The 24,931-nt window shown below is 39.1% G+C and overlaps 1 protein-coding gene and 1 pseudogene across 6 annotated transcripts in view; both read left to right on the top strand.

The window, feature by feature from the left end:
* Positions 1-24,931, top strand: part of LOC120869468 (dihydrodiol dehydrogenase 3-like) — a 269,082-nt gene that overhangs the window by 137,875 nt on the left and 106,276 nt on the right. The window lies entirely within an intron of this gene.
* Positions 15,292-24,931, top strand: part of LOC120869475 — a 45,436-nt pseudogene continuing 35,796 nt past the window's right edge.

The raw sequence follows: 24,931 nt of genomic DNA, 5'->3' as shown, positions 1-24,931 counted from the left end.
GACTGTGGCCTGCCAGGCTTTTCTATTAGGGGGTTCTCCAGGCAAGAACACTGGAGTGTATTGGACAATACTGATTGTCATACTCTTCTAGAGTACTCTGTTTTCTGATGCCCTAACTGCCAACTCTTCTGAGTACCTGGTGCTGCCAGAACCCCTTTGACCCAAGCAGCTGCACTACATTCACACCTGGCCTTCCCTGGGACAAACCCAATTCCTCCAGAGAAGCCTCAGGAGCAAATCCCAGTGGATGACCCACATGTGGAGGTGGAAATAAACCACAATTGAAACCCAGGGGCAGTGTGGCTAAGGAAAAGACCCAAAACCTTCTCACCAGCTGTATAAGCTGCCGATTAAGTCTACACAATCAACTATGCACACTCTGTGTCTATGGAATATATAAAAGGACATTGAGAGCTCCCACAAAAGAAAACACACTAGCTCTGATAGCTGTGCAATTGGAGGCAAGAACACACGAGAGTAGGACCAGTTAGAATCTGAACTGCCCTTACAGCAGGTCCAGAGACCAGCACGGTGTTGTGTGGTATCCTAGGGAGGTGAGGTGGACTGTGACTCGAAGTGAAGGAAAGGATCCTGATAGCAGTGACTCAAGAAAAATATTTATTATTCTTATGTTTTGACTTGTTCTGTGGTTTCTTTTGGATCTTTTTTCCCCCTTCCCTCCATTCCTGTTGTAGTTGTTGATTTTATTGGCACTATGAAATCTAATTAAGATTTTCATTTTTTTTTAATCCCACTTTTTATTGTTCTTATAAACCTCTGCCTCTAGGTTGGGCTTTTGCAGTTCTTTTGAGTTTTCCTTTTTTTTTTTTTTTTGTTTTTTCTTTCCTCTTCTCTTTTTAATTTTTTCTCTTTAATTTTAATTTTTTAAAACTTTCCTTTGTTTGCTTTTCCTACTATTCTTTTCCCCTTGCAATTAATCCTCAATGTATATAAATCTTCTTCATCTATATCTATTTAACTTTGCATATCTATTCATTCTTTCTTTTCTTTCTTTCCTTTCCTCTCAACATATTTGTCAGTTTTGTTTTCATTGCTTTATTCTCCACTTGGCACCTTGCTTTAGTTTAGTTTTCCAGTTTGTGCTTTTGTTAGTTTTGTTTTTAACTGGTAGATATAATTTTTGGATATAATTCACTGGGTCAATCAAGTGTACTTTATTTTTGCTGGACTCTCTTGATTTTGCTTATAGATGAATATGTATATGTGTATAGTCCATCATTTTAATTATTATTTGCCTGATTTTGTAACTCCCATTTGTCTGGAGTTCATCTTTGGTTTCTCATTTTTAGGTATGTGTTTAATCTCACTTAATGCCATAACAAACCACTTGTGGAATCTTTGTTCCTGACCAGAGATCAAGCCCTGAGCCTTTGGCATGGAAGTACTGATCCAAGACCCTAGACTACCAGAGAACTAACCCTAGGGAGTATCAAATAGTGAGAACTCCCACAAAGGAAACCCCTTGAATACAAGACCTGGTAAAATCATCCAACCACCAGTAACACTCTGTGCAGGACATCTCATCCAAACAACAAACAAAACAAAAATAAAAACCTAATCATCAGCAGACAGGATTACCACCTCACTCAGCTTTCCCCATCAGAGGAAAAACAAACAAACAACAACAACAAAACAGCATAAATCTCACCCTATATGAAGCTTACACAAATCACAGCACCAACATTGGCAGGGGGTGGGGTGGGCAGAAACCAAAGGAAGAAAGAATTCAACCTTGAAGCCTAGGAAAAGGAAACTTCAAGCACAATAAGTTTAAAGAAAAAAAGAATAAAAATGCAGATAAACACTGCACAAATATAGGAACAGACTTTCACAGAAGTCCAAATAAATGAAGAGGAAATAGGCAAACTACCTAATAAGGAATTGAAAATAATAATAGTAAAGATGATAAAAACCCTTGAAAACAAAATGGAGAAAATACCCAAATCAATTAATAAAGACCTAGAAGAATTAAAGAATAAACATATGGAGACAAACAACACAATTACTGGAATTAAAAATACTCTAGAAGGAAGCAATAGCAGAATATATGAAGCAGAAGAATGAATCAGTGAGCTGGAAGATAAAATGGTGGAAATAACTCCTGAAGAGCAGAATTAAGTAAAAAGAATGAAAAGAACTGAGGATAGTCTCAGAAACCTCTGGGACAATATCAAAAGTACCAACATACAAATTATAGGGGTCCGAGAAGAATAAGAGAGAAAGAAAGGGTATGAGAAACTTTTTGAAGAGATTATAGTTGAAAATTTCCCCAGCATGGGAAAGGAAATAGTCCAAGAGGCACAAAGAGTCAAATACACAGGATAAATCCAAGGAGAAACACATCAAGACACATACTAATCAAACTAACAAAGATTAAACACAAAGAAAGTATATTAAAAGCAGCAAGGGAAAAGCAACAAGTAACATACAAGGGAAACCCCATACGTTTAACATCTGATCTTGCAGCAGAAACTCTGAAGCCAGAAGGGAAAGGCAGAATATTTTTAAAGTACTGAAAGGTATAATATCATATAAGAAATGAATCGCCAGTCTAGGTTTGATGCAGGATACAGGATGCTTGGGGCTGGTGCACTGGGATGACCCAGAGGGATGGTATGGGGAGGGAGGTGGGAGGGGGGTTCAGGATTAGGAATATGTGTACACCTGTGGTAGATTTATGTTGATGTATGGCAAAACCAATACAATATTGTAAAGTTAAAAAAAAAAAGTGCTGAAAGGGAAAAATCTACAACCAAGATTACTCTACGTGGAAAGGATCTCATTCAAAATTGATGAAGAAATCAAAAGCTTTTTAGACAAGCAAAAGTTAAGAGAATTCAGTACCACCAAACCAGCTTTACAACAAATGTTAAAGGGACTTATATAGTCAAGAAATACAAGAGAAGAAAAAGATCTACAAAATCAAACCCTAACAATTAAGAAAATGGCAATAGGAACATGTATGTCAATAATTACTTTATGTGTAAATGGATTAAATACTCCACCAAAAGACACAGATTGGCTGAAGGGATACAAAAACAAGACCCATATATATGCTATCTACAAGAAACCCACTTCAGACCTCAAGACACATATAGACTGAAAGTGAGAGGATGGAGAAATATATTCCATGCAAATGGAAAGCAAATGAAAGTTGGAGTAGTAATCGTCACATTAGACAAAATGGACCTTAAAATAAAGTATATTTCCAGAATATCATTATTTCACTACGTAATGATCAAGGGATCAATCCAAGAGGCAGACATAGCAACTGTAAATATCTATGCACCCAGCATAGGAGCACCTCAATACATAAGACAAACAGTAACAGACATAAAAGGAGAAATTGACAGTAGTAACACAATAATAGTAGGAGACTTTAACACCCCACTCACACCAATGGACAGATCATCAAAACAGAAAATTAATAAGGAAGCATGAGTCTTAAATTATACATTAGATGAGATGGATCTCATTGATATCTTCAGGACATTCCATCCAAATGCAGAAGAATACACCTTCTTTTCAAGTGCACATGAAACATTTTCCAGGATAGACCACATCTCGGGTCACAAATCACGTCTCAGTAAGTTTAAGAAAATTGAAATCATATGAAGTGTCTTTTTGGACCACAACACTATGAGACTAGATATCAATTACAAGTAAAAACTGTAAGAAACACAAACACATGGAAATTAAATAATATATTTCTAAATAACCAACAGATTACTGAATAAATCAGAAGGGAAATCAAAAGATTTCTAGAAATAAATGACAATGAAAACATGACAACTCAAAACCTATGGGATGCAGCAAAAGTAGTTCTAAGAGGGAAGCTTAGGGCAAGTACATTCCTACCTCAAGAAACAAGAAAAACATCGAATAGACAACAGAACTTTACACCTAGAACAACTGGAAAAAGAAGAACCCCCCCAATAATTAGTAGAAGGAAAGAAGTTATAAAGATCAGACCAGAAATAAATGAAAAAGAAATAAAAGAGTCAATAGTAAAGATTCATACAACTAAAAGCTGTTTCTTTGAGAAGATAAACAAAATTGACAAACCTTTAGCCAGACTCATCAAGAAAAAAAGAGAGAAAAATCAAATCAGCAAAATTAGAAATGAAAAAGGAAAGGTTACAACAGATAGTGCAGAAATATAGAGGATTATAAGAGACTATTATGAACAACTATATGGCAATAAAACAGATAACCTGGAAGAAATGGACAGATTCTTAGAGAAGTTCAATCTTCTCAGACTGAACCAGGAAGAAATAGAAATTATGGACAACCCAATTACAAGCACTGAAATCGAAGCTGTGATCAAATATCTCCAAAATAATAAAAGCCCAGGACCTGATGTCTTTACAGGAGAATTCTATCAAATATTTAGAGAAGAGCTAATGCATATCCTTCTAAAACTCTTTCAAAAAATTGCAGAGGAAGGAACACTTCCAAACTGATTCTACAAGGCCACCATCACCCTGATCCCCAAACCAGACAAAGACAACACACAAAAAGAAAACTATAGGCCAATATCACTGCTGATCATAGATGCAAAAATCCTCAACCAAATTTTAGCAAGCAGAATTCAACAACAAATTAAAAAGCTCATACACCATGATCAAGTTTGGTTCATTCCAGGGATGCAAGCATTCTTCAATATATGCAAATCAATCAATGTGATACACCATATTAACCAATTGAAAGATAAAAACCATACGATAATCTCAATAGATGCAGAAAAAGCCTTTGACAAAATTCGGCACCCATTTATGATTAAAACTCTTCAAAAAATGGGCATAGAAGGAACCTATCTCAACATACTAAAAGCCATATATGATAAGCCTTCAGCAAACATTATTCTCAATGGTGAAAACTGAAATCATTCCCCCTAAGATCAGGAATAAGACAAGGGTGTCCACTTTCACCACTATTATTCAACACAGTTTTGGAAGTCCTAGCTACAGCAATCAGAGAAGAAAAAGAAACAAAAGTAATCCAGATCAGAACAGAAGAAATAAAGCTCTCATTGTTTGCTGATGACATGATACTGTACATAGAAAACCCTAAAAATACTGTCAGAAAATTACTAGAGCTAATCAGTGAATTTAGCAAAATGAACACACAGAAGTCACTTGAATTTCTATATACTAACAATGAAAAATCAAAAGGAGAAATTAAGGAATCAATCCCACTCACTATTCCAACAAAAAGAATAAATTATCTAGGAATAAACTTACCTAAAGAGACAAAAGAACTGTACACAGAAAATTATAAGGCACTGATGAAAGAAATCAAAGATGACATAAACAAATGGAGAGACATTCCATATTCCTGGATAGGAAGAACCAATATTGTGAAAATGACTATACTACTAAATGCAATCTACAGATTCAATGGAATCCCTATCAAATTACCAGTGACATTTTCCACAGAACTAGAAGAAAAAATTTCACAATTCGAATGGAAACTCCAAAGATCCCAAATAGCCAAAGCAGTCAGGAGAAAGAAGAATGGAGCTGTAGGAATCAACCTTCCTTACTTCAGATTATACTACAAAGCTACAGTCATCAAGACAGTATGGTGCTGGCACAAAAACAGACTTATAGACTAATGGAGCAATATAGAAAGCCCAGAAATAAACCCATGCACCTGTGGGTACCTTATTTTTGACAAAGGAGGCAAGCATATACAATGGAGCAAAGACAGCCTCTTCAATAAATGGTTCTGGGAAAACTGGACAGGTACATAGAAAAGAATGAAAGTATGACACTTCCTAACATGATACACAAAGATAAATTCCAAATGGATTAAAGACCTAAATGTAAGGCTAGAAAATATAAAATTCTTAGAGGAAAACATAGAACACTTGATGACATAAATCAAAGCAAGATCCTGTATGACCCACCTCCTAGAGTAATGGAAATAAAAACAAATGAAAACAAGTGGGACCCGATTAAGCTTAAAGGCTTTTGCACAGCAACGGAGGTTATAAGCAAAGTGAAAAGCCAACCCTCAGAATGGGAGAAAATAATAACAAATGAAACAACTGATAAAGGATTAATTTCCAAAATATATAAACAGCTCATACAATTCAATACCAGAAAAACAAACAACCCAGTCAAAAAGTGGGGAAAAGACCTAAGCAGACATTTCTCCAAAGAAGACATGCAGGTGGCTAACAAACAGATTAAAAGATGCTCAACAGCACTCATTATTAGAGAAATGCAAATCAAAACTACAATCACCTCATGCCAGTCAGAATGGCCATCATCAAGAAGTCTACAAACAATAAATACTGGAGAGGGTGTGGAGAAAAGGGGATGCTCTTGCACTTTTGGTGGAAATGTAAATTGATACAGCCAGTATGGAAGATGGGATGGTGATTCCTTAAAAAACTAGGAATAAAAGCACCATATGACCCAGCAATCCCACTCCTAGGCATATACCTTGAGAAAACCAAAGTTGAAAAAGACACGTTTTCCATTGTTCATTGCAGTACCATTTACAATAGCTAGAGCATGGAAGCAACCTGGATGTCCATTGATAGATGAATGGGTAAAGAAGTCGTGATACATATACACAATGGAATATTACTCAGCCATAAAAAGAATGCATTTGAGTCAGTTCTAAAGGTGGGTGAACCTAGAGCCTATTATACAGAGTGATGTAAGTCTGAAAGAGAAAGATAAATATTGTATTCTAACGCATATATGTAGAATCTAGAAAAATGGTACTGAAGAATTTCTTTCTTGGGCAGCAATGGAGAAACAGACATAGAGAATAGACCTATGGACTTGAGGAGTGGGGAGGAGAGGGTGAGATGTATGGAGAGAGTAACATGGAAGCTTACATTACCATATGTAATAAAATAGATAGACAATGGGAATTTGCTGTATGTCTCAGGAAACCCAAACAGGGTCTCTGTGTCAACCTAGAGGGGTGGGATGGGGAGGGAGATGGGAGGGAGGTTTAGAAGGGAGGGGATATATGTATACCTATGGCTGATACATGTTGAGGTTTGACAGAAAACAACAAAATTCTGTAAATCAGTTATCCTTCAATTAATAAATAAAATAAAAAATGTGAAAGCAAAAAAAGAAAAAAATTCACTCTGGTTGTTACATTGAGAAGAGAAAGAGGGAAAAGAACACTTTTTTAAGACTCTACAGGAATTTAATGGGATGTGATGCAGATGGTGACTGCAGCCATGAAATTAAAAGACTCTTACTCCTTGGAAGAAAAGTTATGACCAACCTGGATAGCATATTCAAAAGCAGAGGCATTACTTTGCTAACAAATGTCCATCTAGTCAAGGCTATGGTTTTTCCAAGGGTCATGCATGGATGTGAGAGTTGGACTGTGAAGAAAGCTGAGCGCCGAAGAATTGATGCTTTTGAACTGTGGTGTTGGAGAAGACTCTTGAGAGTCCCTTGCACTGCAAGAAGATCCAACCAGTCCATTCTGAAGGAGATCAGCCCTGGGATTTGTTTGGAAAGAATGATGCTAAAGCTGAAACTCCAGTACTTTGGCCTCCTCATGCGAAGAGTTGACTCTTTGGAAAAGACTGTGATGCTGGGAGGGATTGGGGCAGAAGGAGAAGGGGACAACAGAGGATGAGATGGCTGGATGGCATCACTGACTCAGTGGATGTGAGTGAACTCCGGGAGTTGGTGATGGACAGGGAGGCCTGGCATGCTGTGATTCATGGGGTCGCAAAGGGTCAGACACGACTGAGCAACTGAACTGAACTGAACTGAACTGAACTGAACTGATGCTGGCTTGGGCCACAGAATGAAAAATAAAAGTGGTCAATGTTGTTAGAATAGGGATATACTTTAAGGGAAGCATCCACTAGAGTTTCTAACATATTCGATGAATGGTGAAAGGAAAAGGGGAATCAGAGTTGACTCCTGATGTTTGTAATTAAGGGACATTTTCTCAGGTGGATACAGTGGTGGGAGAGCACATTTTTTTGTGGGATGATTATGAGTTCAGTTATAGACATGTACCTTTGAGATGCCTTCAGGTACTGAAGTGAAGATGCACACATACAGTTGGACATAGAAGTCTGTTAGAGCAAAGATTTAGGCAAAATATTTATATTTGTGGTTTGTCAAATTTAGTTGCTATCTAAAGCCATGAAAGTAGACAATCAGATATTATATTATACAATGAGTGATGTAGACAGGGAAGTCAAGTTTCATAAGGACCCAGCATTAAGAAGCTGGGTTTTTACAATGAGGTACCATTTCACGCCAGTCAGAATGGCTGCTATCAAAAAGTCTACAAACAATAAATGCTGGAGAGGGTGTGGTGAAAAGGGAACCTTCTTACTGTTGGTGGGAATGCAAACTAGTACAGCCACTATGGAGAACAGTGTGGAGATTCCTTAAAAAACTGGAAATAGAACTGCCATATGACTAAGCAATCCCACTGCTGGGCATACATACCAAGGAAACCAGAACTGAAAGAGGCACATGTACCCCAATGTTCATCACAGCACTGTTTACAATAGCTAGGACATGGAAGTAAGCTAGATGTCCACCAGCAGATGAATGGATAAGAAAGCTGTGGTACATATACACAATGGAATATTCAGTTCAGTTCAGTTCAGTCGCTCTGTTGTGTCTGACTCTTTGCAACCCCATGAATCACAGCACGCCTGTCCATCACCAACTCCCAGAGTTCACCCAAACTCATGTCCATCGAGTCAGTGATGCCATCCAGCCATCTCATCCTCTGTTGTCCCCTTCTCCTCCTGCCCTCAATCCCTCCCAGCTTCAGGTTTTTTTCTGATGAGTCAACTCTTCTCATGAGGTGGCCAAAGTATAGGAGTTTCTGCTTCAGCATCAGTCCTTCCAGTGAACACCCAGGACTGATCTCCTTTAGGATGGACTGGTTGGATCTCCTTGCAGTCCAAGGGACTCTCAAGAGTCTTTTCCAACACCACAGTTCAAAAGCATCAATTCTTTACTCAGCTATTAAAAAGAATGCATTTGAGTCAGTTCTAATGAGGTGGATGAAACTGAAGCCTATTATACAGAGTGAAGTAAGTCAGAAAGAACAACACCAATACAATATATTAACACATATATATGGAATTTAGAAAGATGCTAATGATGACTCTATATGCAAGACAGCAATAGAGACACAGATATAAAGAACAGAGTTTTGGACTTCGTGGGAGAAGGTGAGGGTGGGAGGATTAGAGAGAATAGCACTGAAACATGTATATTACCATATGTGAAATATATGATGAGTCCAAGCTTGATGAATGAAACAGGGCACTCAAAGCTGGTGCATTGGGATAACCCAGAGGGATGGGATGGGGAGGGTGGTGGGAGGGGGTTCAGGACAGGGGGACATATGTATACCCATGGCTGATTCATGTCAATGTATGGCAAAAATCGTTACGATATTGTAAAGTAAGTAGTTTCCAATTAAAGTAAATAAATTAATTTTTAAAAAGGAAGCTAGGTATTTTTTTTTAAGTGAAAGAACCATCAAAAGAGGCTGAAAAGGAGAGGCTAGTGAGGTGGGAGGGACTGTTCTTAGAAGGCATGTGAAGTAAATGAGTGGAGGAAAGAAGAGTCCAATGCTTCCAAAGGGACAAGTAAGAGAAGACTGAAAAATGACTACTGGATTTGGCAGTTAACCTTGGCAAGGTCAAGTGCAGCTTTGATAAGAGTGGTAAAGGAAAACCCTGAGTAGAGTGGGTTTAAGAAATGGCATGAAGAGACCAATGATAGAGTATACACAGTTTTCAAAGACTTTGCTGTATTGAGGACCACAGAATTGGGCAGTTGCTGAAGAAAGTGGAAAAGGCTCCCAGTTGGGGGAGATGACCATCTGGCTCTGAGGTCAGAGGAATGATCCAGCAGAGAGGAAAACCTATGATGCAGCAGATGGAGGTGGGTTGACTTGAACCACGTCCGTATTAGTTACTTCTACTGCGCCAACAAATGGCCAAAAATTCTGTGGCTTGACACACCAATTTGTTATCTTACATTTGTGGAGGTCAGAAATTCGAAATCAATGGGCTAAAATCAGAGGCCAGATGGCCTGCATTCTTTTCTGGAAGTTGTAGGGAGGAATCTATTTTATCACCTTTTCCAGCCCCTAGAGTACAGGTCTTGTGTTGTTGGAAGAGGTTGTATGCTATGACTAGAGTGTTCTCTTGACAGAACTCTGTTAGCCTTTGCCCTGGGTTGTTTGTACTCCAAAGCCAAACTTGCCTGTTACTCCAGGTATCTCTTGACTGTCTACTTTTGGATTTCAGCTCCCTATGATGAAAAGGACATCTTTTTTTGTTAGTTCTAGAAGGTCTTGTAGGTCTTCACAGAACCTTTCAAGTTTAGCTTCTTCAGCATTTGTGGTTGGGGCATAGACTTCCATTACTGTGATGTTGAATGATTTCCCCTGGAAGTGAACCAAGATCGTTCTGTCATTTTTGAGATTGTACCCAAGTACTGCATTTTGGAATCTTTTTGACTATGAAGGCTTCTCCTTTTATTCTAAGGTATTCTTGCCCACAGTAGTAGATATAATAGTCATCTGGATGAAATTTGCCCATTTCTGTCCATTTTAGTTCACTGATTCCTAAAATGTCTGTGTTTCCTCTTGCAATCTCCCGTTTGTCCACATCCAGTTTATATGGATTAGAGACCTAAAATTCCAGGTTCCTATGCAATATTATTAGCATCAGACTTTACTTTTACCAACAGATACCTCTACACCTGAGCATTAATTCTGCTTTGGCACAGCCTCCTTATTCTTTCTTGTGCTATTTCTCCCTCTTCCCTAGTAGCACATTGGGCACCTATTGACCTGGGAAGTTCATCCTTCAGGGTCATATCTTTTGGCCTTTTCATTCTGTTCATGGGGTTCTCACAGCAAGAATGCTAAAGTAGTTTTCCATTGCCTTCTCTAGTGAACCACATTTTGCTGGAACTCTCCACCATGACTTGCTCATCTTGGGTGGCCCTGTATGGCATGACTCATAGTTTCATGAGTTACAGAAGACTGTGATCCCATGTGATCATTTTGGTTAGTTTTCTGTGATTGTGGTTTTCATTCTGAGGGCCATAGGATTGAAATTCTTGCTCCTCTGTCTGCCATGTGAGGGATTTTCAAGCTTCCTGATGGGAGGGACTGACTGTGGGGAAAACTAAGTCTTACTCTGGTAGGCAGGGTCATGCTCAGTAAATCTTTTATCCAATTTGCTGTTGATAGGTGGGCCTGTATTCCTTCCCTGTAGTAGGAAAATCACTAGACCATTCACATATGACCTAAATAAAATCCCTTATGATGATATAATAGAAATGATTAATAGACTCAAAGGATTAAATTGATAGAGTGCCTGAAACTATGGATGACTTTTGTAACACTGTACAGGAGGTGGTGAGAAAACCATCCCGAAGAGAAAGAAATGCAAGAAGGCAAAATGGCTGTCTGAGGAGACCTTGCAAACAGCTGAGGACAGAGGAAATGGGAAAGGAAAGGAGTATGGGAAAGGCATACCCAACTGAGTGCAGAGCTCCAAGCAATAGCGAGGAGAGATAAGAAAGCCTTCTTAAGTGAACAATGCAAAGAAATAGACTGAAACAATAGAATGGGAAAGACTAGATGCCTCTTCAAGAAAATTAGAGATACCAAGGAAACTTTTCATTAAAGATGAGGACAATAAAGGAAAAAAATGGTAAGGACCTAATAAAAGCAGAGGAGATTAAAAAGAGGTGCAAGAATACACAGAAGAACTGTACAGAAAAGGTCTTAACGACCTGGATAACCACAATGGTGTGATCACTTACCTCTAGCCAGAATCCTGGAGTGTGAAGTCTAGTCAGCCCAAGGAAGCATTACTATGAGCAAAGTTAGTGGATATGATGGAATTCTAGCTGAGCTATTTGAAATCCTAAAAGATGATGCTGTGAAAGTGCTGCACTCAATATGCCAGCAAATTTGGAAAGCAAAGCCGGGGTCACAGGACTGGAAAAAGTCAGTTTTTATTCCAATCACAAAAAAGGGCAATGCCAAAGTATGTTCAAACTACTGCAAGTTGCACTCATTTCACATGCTAGCAAAGTAATGCTCAAAATCCTTCAAGCTAGACTTTAGCAATATGTGAACTGAAAACTTTTAAAAGTTGGATTTAGAAAAAGTGGAGGAAGCAATGATCTAACTGCCAATATCTCTTGGATCATAGAAAAGCAAGGGAATTCCATAAAAACATCTACTTCTGCTTCCATGACTACTTTAAAGTCTTTGACTGTGTGGATCAGAACAAACTGTAGACAATTCTTAAAGAGATAGAAATAACAGAAAACCTTACCTGCCTCCTGAGAAACCTGTATGCAGGTCAAGAAGCAAAAGTTAGAACCAGACATGAAACAATGAACTGGTTTAAGATTGTCAAAGGAATATGTCAAGGCTGTATATTGCCACCCTGCATATTTGACTTATATGTGGAGTACATCAAGCTAAGTGCAGGATTGGATGAATCACAGGCTGGAATCAAGATTGATGGGAGAAATATCAATAACTTCAGTTATGCAGATAACTCCACCTTTCAGGCAGAAAGTGAAGAGGAACTAAAGAGCCTCTTGATGAAGGTGGTAGGGAGAGTGAAAAACCTGGCTTAAATTTCAGCATTCAAGAAAATAAGATCATTGCAATCAGTCACATCATGCGTGAGTGCATGCTAAGTCGCTTCAGTCATGTCTGACTCTTTGCGACCCTATGGACTGTAGCTGGCCAGGCTCCACTGTCCATGGGATTCCCTGAGCAAGAATACTGGTGTGGGTTGCCATGCCTTCCTTCAGGTGTAGAACCCATGTCACTATGTCACTATGTCTCCTGCATTGGCAAGTTCTTTACCAGTAGGGCCACCTGGAAGCCCATCCAGTCCCATCACTTTGTGACAAATAGATGGGAAAAAAATGGAAACAGTGACAGACTATTTTCTTGGGCTCCAAAATCGCTATGAACCATGACTGCAGCCAGGAAATTAAGACACTTGGTCCTTGGAAAAAGTCTATGACACACCTAGACAACGTATTAAGCAGAGACATCACTTTGCCCACCAAGTTTCATTTAGTAAAAAATATGGTTTTTCAGTAGTCATGTATGGATGTGAGAATTGAACCATAAAGAAGGCCAAAGAATTGATGCTTTTGAACGGTGGTGTTGGAGAAGATTCAGTCCCTTCAACGGCAGGGAGAACAAAGCAGTCAACCCTACAGGAAAACAACCTTGAATATTCGTTGGAAGGACTGATGCTGAAGCTGAAGCTCCAATATTTTTCACCCTAATGCAAAGAGCTGACTTATTGGAAAAGACCCTGATGCAAGAAAGACTGAGGGCAGGAGGAGAAGGGTGCGACAGAGGATGAGCTGGTTTGATGGCATCATTGACTCAATGGACATGAGTTAGAGCAAACCCCAGGAGATAGTGAAGGACAGGGAATCCTTGTGTGTTATAGTCCATGGGGTGCAAAGAGTCATACGCGACTATGTCACTATACAAGAGAATGCTTCATTTTCTGTCTTGGACACTCTTCCAACATCTTCAGAGACAGCCCATAGGGTCTTTGATTCTCTTATCTAATGCTCCTTTCTTCCCACCTTCTCTTCGACTACAGCCCTCCCAGGGCCCATGTATAAGGACTCTGTGAATATACCAGAGTGATCCAGGTAATCCAGGAATATCCCCTATCTCATGATTTTAATCACCTTTGGTAAGTAGTTCCCCGACCAGGTTCAGAACCTGTGCCCCGTGCAGTGGAAGACAGAGTCCTCACCACTGGACCACCAGGGAAGTCCTAGGTTAAGAACATTTTAGCCATACTTTCATCAGATACATTTTCTGCCCCTTTCCTCCTCTCTTCTGCTTCTGGAACCCCTACACTGTGAATGTTAGTATGTTCCATTCCTTAGTTAAGGTAGCATTCTTCTTATGTTTCTCCATTCTGGTAAATTATATTGGTAAACTATCAATGTCTATCTCATAGCTGATTGTTTCTCAGGTGTTTATTCTTATTGTTTTATTTGACACAAATTCCTCTCTCTTCTCATTAATTTCCTCTCTCCCTGTGAAGTGAAAGTTGCTGAGTCGTGTCCAACTCTTTGTGACTGCATGGACTGTACAGTCCATGGAATTCTCCAGGCCAGAATACTGGAGTGGGTAGCTGTTCCCTTCTCCAGGGGATCTTCCCAAGCCAGAGATCAATCCAGGTCTCCCACACTGCAGGCAGATTCTTTACCAGCTGAGCCACCAAGAAAGCATCCCTATGAAATTAGGTGAAAAACTTACTTGTTCTGGTCTTGCAGGGGTGTCCATGTGTGGACAGGTCCCTGTGCATTCTTTGTGCTCAGAGGATTTGGGGCAGAGCTGGAGCTGATGTTGGCAGGGTCACCCCTTCCCCAGGGCATGCTGGCAGCTTGGTGGGAGGGGAGAGAGAGGTTACACCAGAGCCAAGTGTGAGCAGAGGTTTCTGTGCTTACTGGGTGTCCCCACCCTACTGGACCGTGTGAGTCCCAAGGTGCTAGAGCAGAACTCTGATGGCTGGATCCAAACTCATTCCATCCCTTATAAGTGTGCACTGCCCCATCCAGATGTGTGTGTGTATGTTCCTGTGTGTGTTGCTGTGTGTGTGTGTATATTCCTGTGTGTGTGTTCCTGTGTGTGTTTGTGTTCATCATTGGGTACTTGAAACAGCAGGCAAAAATTTGCTCTTGGTAGATTTGTTTCTTGTCATGACTTCTTCATTAGTTTGCTCATCATGCTTCTAGTCCTGGGATCAGCCCAACAAGAAAGCTAAGGGGGTCTCAGTCATTTCTGAGTCATCATCATGCCTGGCCTGAGAATTGCTTTCTGATTCTGGTAAACTTATGACTGTTTTTTGAATGCCCTATGTCCTCCAAAGCCACACCCCAGTTCTCTTCAGGGTTTTATTAATACATGGTCTAGTCTGTGTCTCCACTTTATTCCTTTGTCCTTCAGTCCCTGTATGTATGTATAAGTATAATGTATATGTACATACATAATACATATACAAACACACACATATATATACAAACACACATATATATATACATACATATATATGTATACATAAAGATATATATATATATATATATATATATTCCTCCTGTAGCTGTAATAGCCTCTCCAGCTGCTCTTCAGTTTAAGTTTAGAGTTAAGTGGAACAGACACCAGTCTCCAGCCAGTCCCCAGGTAGGTTGGAACATTGCACATATGGTTTTCTCTGATCATTCTGGTTTGAGGGAGGCAACTGGAACTGATCAAGACTGCACTGCCCCAGGCAGGAGGAGGGTAAAGGTAAGGAATACACGATGACATTTTCTGTAATTCTGTTCTGGATTTTTCCTAGTTGCCTGTTCACTTTTTGTGCTATAGATCTTCGACTGTTTTCCAGAGCTCCTATGAGGTTTTTCAGCTGCCTTCTCTTTCTTTTCTTGTCTTTCCATGGGAGACTTCCGTCCTCCCATCTCACCATTTTGCTGACATCACAGCACATGTTAAACTTTATTTGTCTTCACAATATCCCTGTCTATAAGTGCATCACAATTTCCATTACTCTTTCCAAATTTGTTGTATTTTAATTTGTTTATAGGTTTTTCTTTATGAATAATGTGGAACAGTTAATGAATTATGTAAAATATGTGTCAGTTACATTATGAGAGTACTATTAGAGTTATATAACTAAGTACAAGGTATGAACACTCAGAGTTTGCACACTGCACATGATATCTTAAAACTGTTAATAATTAACCTCCAATAAGCACTTTGGCCAAAAATCTGGTTTCCATATCATGTTCAGGATTTCACCAGTCAGGTCTGTAAAGCATAATAATTTTGCTGATGGAAAATGTAAAAAGGCAAATTTATTTTCATTTTAAGTTTTGATTCTTTATTACAGGGTAACATTTTCAAAAATGCTTATTAAACACTTTTGGATTGTGTGATTTGTGTATTCGTGTATGTTTGTACTGTAAGACCATTGTTTCAACTGATATTGGATCGAGATTGGCTTTGTAATAGAAAAATAAAAACTATTGCTCTTGTGGAAGTTTCTAGTCTAAAATATGGTCAATAATTATTCAATACATATCATCATTACATAATAGTGTTTTCCTGCTAAAAAAAAAAAAAAGCAAACAAGCTAATTGATTTCAATCCTGTTCTTACTCAATGGAAACTGGTTTAATCACGCTCCTCCTGCAATATATCTGCTAACATTGGATGGTGCAGCTGGGGTGTTACCTTCCTGTTATTCCTAACCTGTGAAGGAAGAAAAACATCAGTCTGCTTACTCCACGGAGAAATAGGCAATGGATTCCCAAAGCCAGAGAGTGAAACTTAATGATGGCCACTTCATTCCTGTCCTGGGATTCGGAACCTATGCACCTCCAGAGGTAACAGTAGCAGTTGTAGGTCGAGATATAAATAGTAGTGGATGTAACATGAGTGAAAGGGACTTGGGTTGTCAAGCACTGAGCTCCTGTGTGACTCTGGGAGGATCACATCATTCCAATAACCAGGCCAGAACCACGCCCTATGAAAGAGGAGAGAGCATTCAGTCTTCACTCTGCATCAGGGTATGAAACTGTGCTCACCTGTAGATTACTCTGGGTCTGGGTTCCCCTCCCCTTTCCATCTCTTTCCCAGCTTGGGAGAAGAGGTGAGACTCGTCTGTCAAGATCACTGACTGTCAGCTGCTTTCCTTTGTGGGTGACTGCAGTTGCAAGGTTTTTCTGTATGTTTTATTAGTTCAAGAGCTCTTTCCTGCTTCCAATAATACATGACCCAGAAAAGTATTTGAGGTGGAAGGTCCTGAAGATGAGGTGACTGAAAACTAATGGGAGAGAATTGCTTTTCTACTGTGGGATACCTGCTTGGTGCCAAGCAAGGAACACTCCAGCTGTTTTTTGCCTTGTGCTCTTGTTTCTGCTTGGAAACTTCTTCTGATGGGAACCTTAGTATCACTTGAGGGGATAAGACACAATCTTACAGGCCAGGTTTTGTAATGTATCCTGGGGTTTTGTAATGTGTTTTTATTAAAGTATGGTCTGCAGTGCTTGATCATAAGAGGGGTTAGTGGACAAGTCTCTAGACTGGAAGCCAGAAAGTTTGCTGTCTATCTTGTCTTTAGAGTAGATGTGACAAGGGACTGGACTTATACTTTGAGGCTCACTATTCTAATTTATAAAGTGGAAAAATTATTAAGAGACACTTTGCAGATAGAAGACAGAACTTGTTTACTTCATAGAGCACATTGGGTTGAGGAGAGGAAAGGGACAGGGCTGTTACTGAAGCTCATACTGAGCTCATTCCCAGGTACATCCCTGAAAGTGAACATCACTCAGTCGTGTCTGACTCTTTGTGATCCCATGGACTGTACAGTCTGTGGAATTCTCCAGGCGAGAGTACTGGAGTGGGTAGCCTTTCCCTTCTCCAGGGGATCTCTTATCCTGGGGATTGAACCCAGGTCCCCTGCATTGCAGGCAGATTCTATACCGTCTGAGCCACCAGGGAAGCCCATCCCCAAATGTCCGTGCATCAAAAAAAAAAAAAACCAGAACTAGACCCAGCAGAAGTCTGTTACACCAATTATCTACCTCCTTGAAATGAGAAAGATTCTGAATCACATAAAAAGGAATGGAATATTATTGAGCATTGAAGACAAAGTTAGTCCATTTGCAATCACAAGTGAAGTAAGCCAGAAATAGAAAGACAAATACTGCATGATCTCTTTGTAGGTGGAATCTAAAGTAGTGGTACTCATAGAAGAGAGAGTAGAGTTATGGTGACCAGAAGCTGGTGACAAGCCTGGGAAAAATGGAAAGATGTTGGCCAAGGGTACAACCTTCTGTTATAAGAGGCATAATTCTGGAGACCTGATGTACAGCAAGTTGACTATAGTTAAAAATAATGGGCTATATCTTGAGATTTTGTAGAGACTAGATCTATATCTTCTTACAAGCACTTCTAAAAGGTAGCTATGTGAGGTGATGGTGTTAACTAGCTTGCTTGTGTTAATTATTAAGAATGGATACTTATATGAGTAAGTACAATCTTGAGGAATGCCAGGCTGGATGAAGCTCAAGCTGGAATCAAGATTGCCATGAGAAATATCAGTAACCACAGATATGCAAATGACACCACCATAATGGCAGAAAGTGAAGAGGAATTAAACAGCCTCTTGATGAAAGTGAAAGTGGAGTTTGAAAAACCTGGCTTACAACTCCACATTTGAAAAACTATGATCATGGCATCCTGTCCCATAACTTTATGGCAAATAGATGGGGAAACAATGGAAACAGTGACAGACTTTATTTTTTTTGGTCTCCAAAATTACTGTGAATGATGTGTAGCCAGAAAATTAAAAGACACTTTCTCCTTGGAAGAAAAGCTATAACAATCTTGGACAGCATATTAAAAAGCATAGACATTACTTTGCCCACAGAGGTACATATTGTCAAAGCTATTGTTTTTCCAGTAGTCATGTTCATATATGGATGTAAGTGCTGGACCATAAAGAAGGCTGTGCACCAAAGAATTGATTCATGTGTCCAGTTCCATACTTCTTTCTCAAGATTGCTTTGGCTATTTGAGGTTTTTTGTATTTCCATACAAATTGTGAAATTATTTTTTCTAGCTCTGTGAAAAATACCGCTGGTAGCTTGATAGGGATTGCATTGAATCTGTAGATTGCTTTGGCATAGTATACTCATTTTCACTATATTAATTCTTCTGATCCATGAACATGGATATTTCTCCATTTATTAGTGTCCTCTTTGATTTCTTTCACCAGTGTTTTATAGTTTTATATATATAGGTCTTTAGTTTCTTTAGGTAGATATATTCCTAAGTATTTTATTCTTTTCGTTGCAATGGTGAATGGAATTGTGTCCTTAATTTCGTTTTCTACTTTCTCATTATTAGTGTATAGGAATGCAAGGGATTTCTGTGTTGATTTTATATCCTGCAACTTTACTATATTCATTGATTAGCTCTAGTAATTTTCTGGTGGAGTCTTTAGGGTTTTCTATGTAGAGAATCATGTCATCTGCAAACAGTGAGAGTTTTACTTCTTTTCAAATTTGGATTATTTTTATTTCTTCTTTTTCTGCTCTGAGTGCTATGACCAAAACTTCCAAAACTATGTTGAATAGTAGTGGTGAAAGTGGGAATCCTTGTCTTGTTCCTGACTTTAGGGGAGATGCTTTCAATTTTCCACCATTGACGATAATGTTTGCTGTGAGTTTGTCATATATAGCTTTTATTATGTTGAGGTATGTTCCTTCTATTCCTGCTTTCTGGAGAGTTTTTTTTTTTATCATAAATGGATGTTGAATTTTGTCAAAGGCTTTCTCTGCATCTATTGAGATAATCAAATGGCTTTTATTTTTCAATTTGTTAATGTGGTGAATTACATCGATTGATTTGCAGATATTGAAGAATCCTTGCATCCCTGGGATAAAGCCCACTTGGTCATTGTGTATGATCTTTTTAATGTGTTGTTGGATTCTGATTGCTAGAATTTTGTTAAGGATTTTTGCATCTATGTTCATCAGTGATATTGGCCAGTAGTTTTCTTTTTTTGTGGCATCTTTGTCAGGTTTTTGTATTAGGGTGATGGTGGCCTCATAGAATGAATTTGGAAGTTTCCCTTCCTATGCAATTTTCTGGAAGAGTTTGAGTAGGATAGGTGTTAGCTCTTCTCTAAATTTTTGGTGGAATTCAGCTGTGAAGCTGTCTGGACGTGGGTTTTTGTTTGCTGCAAGATTTCTGATTTCTTCAATTTCCATGCTTGTGATGAGTCTGTTAAGATTTTCTATTTCTTCCTGGTTCAGTTTTGGAAAGTTGTACTTTTCTAAGAATTTGTCCATTTTTTTCCACGTTGTCCATTTTATTGGCATATAATTACTGATAGTAGTCTCTTATGATCCTTTGTATTTCTGTGTTGTCTGTTGTGATCTCTCCATTTTCATTTCTAATTTTATTGATTTGATTTTTCTCCCTTTGTTTCTTGATGAGTCTGGCTAATGGTTTGTCAATTTTATTTATCCTTTCAAAGAATCAGCTTTGGCTTTGTTGATTTTTGCTATGGTCTCTTTTGTTTCTTTTGCATTTATTTCTGCCCTAATTTTTAAGATTTCTTTCCTTCTACTAACCCTGGGGTTATCCATTTCTTCCTTTTCTAGTTGCTTTAGGTGTAGAGTTAGGTTATTTACTTTACTTTTTCTTGTTTCTTGAGGTATGCCTATATTGCTATGAACTTGACTTCAGGCTCTACTACAAAGCCACAGTCATCAAGACAGTATGGTACTGGCACAAAGACAGAAATATAGATCAATGGAACAAAATAGAAAGCCCAGAGATAAATCCATGTGCCTATGAACACCTTATCTTTAAAGGAGGCAAGAATATACAATGGAGAAAAGACAATCTCTGTAACAAGTGGTGCTGGGAAAACTGGTCAACTACTTGTAAAAGAATGAAACTAGAACACTTTCTAACACCATACATGAAAATAAACTCAAAATGGATTAAAGATCTAAACGTAAGACCAGAAACTATAAAACTCCTAGAGGAGAACATAGGCAAAACACTCTCCGAGATAAATCACAGCAGGATCCTCTATGATCCACCTTCCAGAATACTGGAAATAAAAGCAAAAATAAACAAATGGGGTCTAATTAGACTTAAAATCTTCTGCACAAAAAAGGAAACTATAAGCAAGGTGAAAAGACAGCCTTCTGAATGGGAGAAAATAATAGCAAATGAAGCAACTGACAAACAACTAATCTCAAAAATATACAAGCAACTCCTGCAGCTCAATTCCAGAAAAATAAACGACCCAATCAAAAAATTGTCCAAAGATCTAAATAGACATTTTCCCAAAGAAGACAGAGATGGCTAACAAACACGTGAAAAGATGCTCAACATCACTCATCATCAGAGGAATGGAAATCAAAACCACAATGAGGTACCATTCCACACCAGTCAGAATGGCTGCGATCCAAAAGTCTACAAGCAATTAATGCTGGAGAGGATGTGGAGAAAAGGGAACCCTCTTACACTGTTGGTGGGAATGCAAACTAGTACAGCCTCTATGGAGAACAGTGTGGTGATTCCTAAAAAATTGGAAATAGAGCTGCCTTATGACCCAGCAATCCCACTGCTGGGCATACACACCGAGGAAACCAGAATTGAAAGAGACACGTGTACCCCAATGTTCATTGTAGCACTGTTTTTAATAGTCAGGACATGGAAGCAACCTAGATGTCCATCAGCAGACGTATGGATAAGAAAGCTGTGGTAAATATACAAATGGAGTATTACTCAGCCATTAAAAAGAATACATTTGAATCAGTTCTAATAAGGTAGATGAAACTGGAGCTGATTATACAGAGTGAAGTAAGCCAGAAAGAAAAACACCAATATAGTATACTAATGCATATATATGGAATTTAGAAAGATGGTTATGATAACCCTGTATGCGAGACAGCAAAAGAGACACAGATGTATAGAACAGACTTTTGGACTCTGGGAGGAGAGGGTGGGGTGATTTGGGAAAATGGCATTAAAACATGTATAATATCATGTAAGAAACGAATCACCAGTCTAGGTTCAATGCAGGATACACAATGCTTGGGGCTGGTGCACTGGGATGACCCAGAGAGATGGTATGGGGAGGGAGGTGGGAGGGGTGTTCAAGATTTGGAACTCATGTACACCCGTGGTGGATTCACGTTGATGTATGGCAAAACCAATACAATACTGTAAAGTAAAATAAAGTAAAATTAAAAATAAATAAATAAATAAAATAAAAATACAGACCAACGCTGTCACCATCAACAACAACAACAACAAAAGACTTGACGCATTTGTGCAGTGATGTTGGAGAAGACTCTTGAGAGTCCTTTGGACAGCCAGCAGATCAAACTAGTCAATCCTAAAGGAAACCAACTCTGATATTCCTTGGAATGACTGATGCTAAAGCTGAAGCTCCAATACTTTGGCTACTTGATGTTAGTGACAACTTATTGGAAAACACCCTGATTCTGGTGAAGATTTAGAGCAAGAGGCGAAGGAGGGGACAGAGGATGAGATAGTTTGATGGCATCATTGGCTCACGAGTTTGAGCAAACTCGGAGAAGATGAAGAACAGGGAAACCTGGAGTGCTGCTGTCCATGAGGTTTCAAAGAGTCAGACACGACTGAGCAAGTGAATAACAAGAATAACTTATATGAGAATATCACATTGTACACCTTGAAAAGATACTTTTTTTGGGGGGGGGGTGTATTCTGTGTGGCTTCACTGGTAGATAGAAGTCTCAGAAGCTTTCACCTTGGTTCTTGGTACTTTTACCAGGCACCTTGTAACTTTGCTCATTTTGCTTCAAACACCTCCCATTATAAATCATATTCATGACTACAACATTTTGTTGAGTCCTTTGAGTTCTTTCATCAAATCACTGAACCTAAAGTTGGTTTTGCCATCCTCTGATACCAGCAGTCAGCCACTGATCACCTGAAGTTGAAGGGTTCTTGGGTAGTGTTCATTTAATTACTTATTAGAAATGTTAAGGGAAACTGTCATGGGTTCATCATTATACATACAGAACTAACCAAAGACAGAAAAAATTTGATTCTTAGGAAGATCAAAGCTTGTGCCTAGCAATATCTTATGTGGGTATTCAACTTCTACCTTTGTTGCTTATGTAGGTGTCTAAGAGGGATGCTCTGGAATTCACCCCATTCGCTATAGAGATCGGGTTCCGCCATATTGACTGTGCTCACGTCTACCAAAATGAAGAGGAGATAGGCCAGGCCATTCGAAGCAAGATTGCAGATGGCACTGTGAAGAGAGAAGACATATTCTGCACTTCAAAGGTGCTGTGTGTATAGTGTGTGTGCATGTGTGCAAGTGATTGTGCCCAGGTGACAATTACATAATAGGATCCTTTGGTGAAGAGTTGTTTGCTGAACTATGCTTATTGGTATATTCCTAAAGTATTAGAGTTCCCTGATGGTTCAGTGTTTAAAACTTGGTGCTTTACTGCCATGAGCCGGGATTCCATCCTTGGTAGGGGAAGTAATATTCCACAAGCCTCAAAAAAAAAAAATTACCTCGTGTATTATTAATGCAACTTTCATTCTTTAACTTCTGCAGCTTTGGTTAACTTCCCTTCGACCAGAGTTGGTCCGACCAGCCTTGGAAAAGTCACTGAAAAATCTTCAACTGGACTATGTCGATCTCTATATTATGCATTATCCCCTGGCTCTGAAGGTTAGAAATTTGTGTGATCACATCAATGTTATATCTTGTGTTAGAATGCGTATCAACTTGCATGGATGGTTGAAGAAAGAGTTTTCTTAGTAGGTTGAAAGGATGATTACACTAGAGTAGAATCCCCCAAATAATCCTTTGTGATTTTTTAACTGAGTTTTTTGAAAGGAGTTAATAATCTGAGTCTCTGCCTGAAAAATTAAGGGAAATAGAAATCAGCGAGTTCTGCACACAGTCCTTGTTATGACTCCTGAGTGTCTGGGGATTTCATGAACCAAGAGTTTGGTGCAGCTGTGGTGAGCATGACACTGCCTTAGGTTGAACATGATGAGTTAATCTTGTCTTTTACTCTTTCAAGTTGAGCAGATTTGGTGGTGCTTCCTCTGGGTGAGTCAAATCTCTGAACTGTATAGGAAGCTGGGAGACAAGACATGGCCTACACTCTTGCCTGTCTTCATGATAAGGTTTATAGACTGCACTTAGCCATTAAGAATGGTGGTTTACTTAGAACTCTTGGTTTCAAGTTACAGAAATAAACTCAAGCTATCTAATGCAAAATCGCTTAGTGGACTATGTAGATGGCAAGTCCCAGACACAGTGTTTTGAGGATTTGCAGCAGTGTTCAGAAATGTCTCCTTTCTTCTATCCCTTATCAGGACACTACTCATGATTTACTTTATTTTTTACTGAACATTTTCCACTGGAGGCAAATATGACCTTGGGGTAGTTCAAGGCTCATGGTCATGAATATTTGAGAGCATGTGTGGATCATCCACACTCCATATCCACCTAAAGATAGCCTTGCTGGTTCACATGCCTGCCCTAGGGCACCTGATGCTCAGAGAGAAAAGGAAGTCTGAGTGTAAGAGATTGGAATAAGCCTCTTTCCTAAAGGTATTGCTGACAACTCCATATGTGCAAATCACTTTGAAAATATTAATATTTAGAAATTTGTGTAGCTACCTGATAGAGGTTTACTCCCTGGTGCCTAGCAGCCTGTAAATGCAGAGAAATTATTTTGTGACATGTCTAAAATGAATGCTTCTATCCAGCCAGGGGAGGAATTATACCCCAAAGATGAAAATGGAAAACTGATATTTGACTCAGTGGATTTCTGTCGCACGTGGGAGGTAAGTCCATGGAGGAGAGAACCAGCCAGAAGAGGGGGAACCTCCTTCATTTCTTCCACCTGTGAGAATGGGCTGTGGACCATCAGAGTCAGCAGTTCGTGAATCTAAGGCCATGGATGCTGGGGTTGTGGAGAGGAAACCATTGCTGAAATGTTCACAGAGAGGAATGGAGGAGGAGAATTTGGGGCAGTGTAGACAGGCATCTTTTTCGTTCCATGTGATATATCTTCTCTGGAGTTTTTCTAAGGTGAAGACAGTAGTTTTTCTTTTTATATGATGACCTTCTTCCTGAGTTTTCTTCTTGATAGTCAAGGGTAATTCTTGATGGATGAGTGTGATTACTGATGTTTTTCAGCATTTATTCTTATTCTATTGCCCATTCCAAGTGACTGTTCATGACTGTTCCCCACCCCTCCCTCCCAGGCCCTGGAGAAGTGTAAGGATGCAGGGCTGA

This window comes from Oryx dammah, unplaced genomic scaffold, assembly GCF_014754425.2.
Source record: "Oryx dammah isolate SB20612 unplaced genomic scaffold, SCBI_Odam_1.1 HiC_scaffold_10, whole genome shotgun sequence".
In the NCBI taxonomy this organism is placed as follows: domain Eukaryota; kingdom Metazoa; phylum Chordata; class Mammalia; order Artiodactyla; family Bovidae; genus Oryx; species Oryx dammah.
The sequence above is the reverse complement of the archived record's forward strand: the minus strand, read 5'-3'. Positions and strand labels throughout refer to the sequence as shown.